A 4,218-nucleotide genomic window follows, 5' to 3' on the forward strand; every position below is an offset into this window, starting at 1 on the left:
ACAGAATGATATCTCTCCCATTATGTACTCAGGGTGGGAATTCAGTGCTCTGAGGAGACACGAATAGTTAAGATGTTCTAATGATTCTATGTTAGAAGCAAAATATATACATTTTTGCAGCTCGGAGACCTCACCTACCGTGAAAGATGATGTAACCACAGAATAGTGTTCCGGACAAGAAACGACCAGTTCGAACACTACCATAAACAACACTACCATTGCTGGGAGACAAGCAACGTGTTGTTGGTCTGCTGGGAGGCGCTGTTGGATTATATTTGTTTATGCCTTACGCCGAGGCGATTTTCATGATAATTTGGGTCCATGAAAGATGTCTGTGTCTGCTGTGAGGATGAGAAAGCTCAGCCGAATAATTTATGTTCTTGCTTATATCTATCATGAAAACAAGCTCTTTATATATCTATGAGGTTGAGGACCATTGGTACGAGGAGTGCCAGGCGAAACTGCTTATTCTGTGTTTGTGATCTGTTTATATCAATTTCAATATCCACTTTTTAATTTACCTGTTAAGCATTTAGACTTCATTTTAAGAGCTCTCATTCCATAGTTACATTTTTAAACCCCTTTACAACAACATTTGTATAGTGATATAATTCTCTTGACTATGGAATTTGTCAGTGACAGTAGTTAAGATAGCAAGTTTCCCCTGACTAAGGCCTCGTTGAGTTATGTAGCTGGATCTTACAAGTTACTTAATTTCTTCCCTTTCAAAGCTTCAGTGGTATATGATGTTAGTGCGACACAGCTAACCACCTCGACAAACAAAGTGATGCCACAGTCACCTCTAACCAATCAATGACCTTCCCTCTTCGCAACAAGTGCCTGTCTACATCTGAACATGTAGACAGGCACAACGTGACCACCTGGGTATGACAACTCTCGCCACCTGTACGAGGACCACGTAAACAAACCCCGAGCGCGCCACCACACGCGGCAGTATCGTATGCTTCTCGCTCTTCCAATCTCGTATTTCCTGTCTTAACGCCAGTTTTTGTTAACATGGCTGCGGAGAAGGTATGAAATTTCACCACTGTCTCTGCAACAGGAACGTGTGAACTCCGTAACTGCCATCGAGACTGGAATGAACATGTGACTAGGTGAATAAATCCACAAGGACCGTGATGAGGGTTCAAACTTACGCCCGGGAAGATCCCAGACGCTGCCTTAGTCGACTGTGTCACGACATAGTCAGAAGAATTGTAACCGGGAGTTCTACTGACCTTACTCAGATCCTGAATGTGTATGTGATTAGTCTTTTTTGTGGACGAATGGCTGGAAGATACAGTTTAATGCTGACAATTTAACCTGTTCTCTTAAAAATAACGTCGCTTTTGGCCGTTTGCCCGTATAGCCTAAAGTGGACGTAATTTGAAAATGAAAAAAAAAAATGAAAATAAATTTGGGATTTTTTTTTCAACGACAGTAAGTTAAGGGTCCTCTGATAGGTTAGGTAGGTAAGAAATTCTCAAAGTTTCAAATTTTTATGAAAAATTTTAATTGAAAGTTTCCTCTCCTAACCTTTCTGAGTAGGCCGGACGACTCAAACAGAAAACGGGACAGTACGTCACTTTTGTGAGTCGATTTCATTTCAAATTACGTCCACTTCTGGCCATAGTGCGCATACCAGCGAAAAGCGACATTATTTTTAAGAGGACGGGTTGGACAATTGTAGGGTCGTGAACCTGGGGAATGACAGTTGCAGAATTTGAGCTGGACAACCCTCAAATTGCAAAATCTGAATTAAAACAAGATCCGAGACATTATTAGTCGGGGGATCTTAAGCAAAAATCTTAAGTTATGAAGTAAGACAAATAGGATGCTAGGATTCATATCCAGAAACGTTAGTAATACAAATTTAATGTTATTTCTTCAGCTTTATCTTACTCTTGTTAGGAACCATTAAGATTATGCAAGTCAGTTTTGGTCTCCATATATTAGAATAAACATACAGGCACGTAAGTACATAAACCCATGAAAAGTTAATCCTGGAAACTGGAACCTTCCTTTAACAAAATGGATACAAAGCTTTCAATATATGAAAACGGAACACGAAACAGTTGGATATAAAGTGGATAAGTTTAGATTCAGGAAAGACCTGGGTAAATACTGGTTAGGAAATTCGGTTGTTGCTATTGTGTGCGTACGTGTATATTAAGGTAGTTATAAACTATATACAGAAGCTGCCTCTTATGTTGTTATAACTCACTCTTCGTATAACTTGTTCTTGGTCTTATAACTTAAGACTTGTTCTTAGTAGGTATTCTTATAATGTTCTTGTTCTTGCTCATAGTTTTTTTATGCTCTTAATTGTTGTTCTTATTCTTACAATGTTCTTGTTCTTACAATGTACTGGTTCTTACAACCTGTGTTATTTTTGTTCTTATAACATGTTCATATAACTTGTTCTTCCTTTTGTTCGTGTAACTGATCTTGTTCACATAATTTGTTGTAAAACATGTGTTGTTATTGTGGCTCTATTTCGTGGTATTATTAATAATAGAGAGTTAAGGCAGACGTCAGCTGCTGCAGGTCAGCTGCTGCTGCTGACCGCAAGTTAATGTTGTGCACATTACACTTTCTCTCAGCGACTCTTACTCATCTTAACATTTTGGGAAAATTCAAAATGGTGACAATACCATTGTACATATGCTGGAAAGTAAATAAAGATAAATATGTGAGCCATTATATGTATTACGCACTCTAAATTTAAAGTCAAATATTTGCTATACATGAGTGCGCACACACGCGCGCGCGCGCGCGCGCACACACACACACACACACACACACACACACACACACACACACACACACACACACACACACACACACACACACACACACACACACACACACACACACACAGGCTTAGGAAGTGATGTGGTGGAGGCTGACTCCATACACAGTTTCAAGTGTAGATATGATAAGAGCCCAATAGGCTCAGGAATCTGTACACCTGTTGATTGACGGTTGAGAGGCGGGACCAAAGAGCCAGAGCTCAACCCCCGCAAGCACAACTAGGTGAGTACAACTAGGTGAGTACACACACACACCCCCCCCCCCACCCCCACACACACACACAACGTACGTCTATAACTGTGTGTGGTGGTAGTCAACCATCCCCTCCCCCAGGTACCCCTTCCCCTTAGATCCTTTACCTCCATATTCCCTCCCCCAGTGCACCTGTTTAATGGGCAGGGGGTAGGGATCGTGGCAATATCAGGGGGGGGGGGCGGGGCATGGGGCGATGAAAGGGGGGGGCCGAGCCATTCAAATAACAAGAGGTCAGGGAGTGTTAGGAAGGGTGTTTTTAGGGGGGGGGTGATAATGGGGGAGTGTTAGGGGGGGAGAACCACCGGGGGGAGGGAGACGTGCAGGGGAAGGGGAGGTGGGGGGAGGGAGACGTGCAGGGGAAGGGGAGGTTGGGGGGGGAGCAACACGTGTTCTGTCGAAAGTTTCTCAGAAAAGTTGTGAGACAAGGCCAGGAAATAGCAGCAGCAGCAAGACTTGGCTACCAGTACCTCTGACAGTGGTATTTAAATTAAATAAATTTTTGCCCCGAGGGGCGAGTTTATTGGGCGGCGTCACTCATCCTGTGAGTGGTCACACCGCCATAGTGACAGTATTGGGCGGCGTCACTCATCCTGTGAGTGGTCACACCGTCATAGTGACAGTATTGGGCGGCGTCACTCATCCTGTGAGTGGTCACACCGTCATAGTGACAGTATTGGGCGGCGTCACTCATCCTGTGAGTGGTCACACCGTCATAGTGACAGTATTGGGCGGCGTCACTCATCCTGTGAGTGGGTCACACCGCCATAGTGACAGTATTGGGCGGCGTCACTCATCCTGTGAGGGTTCCCGCCAGAGTAGTTGGGGGAGTGGTCACACCGCCATAGTGACAGTATTGGGCGGCGTCACTCATCCTGTGAGTGGTCACACCGTCATAGTGACAGTATTGGGCGGCGTCACTCATCCTGTGAGTGGTCACACCGTCATAGTGACAGTATTGGGCGGCGTCACTCATCCTGTGAGTGGTCACACCGTCATAGTGACAGTATTGGGCGGCGTCACTCATCCTGTGAGTGGTCACACCGTCATAGTGACAGTATTGGGCGGCGTCACTCATCCTGTGAGTGGTCACACCGTCATAGTGACAGTATTGGGCGGCGTCACTCATCCTGTGAGTGGTCACACCGTCAT

This window comes from Procambarus clarkii, chromosome 1 (assembly GCF_040958095.1).
Source record: "Procambarus clarkii isolate CNS0578487 chromosome 1, FALCON_Pclarkii_2.0, whole genome shotgun sequence".
In the NCBI taxonomy this organism is placed as follows: Eukaryota; Metazoa; Arthropoda; class Malacostraca; order Decapoda; family Cambaridae; genus Procambarus; species Procambarus clarkii.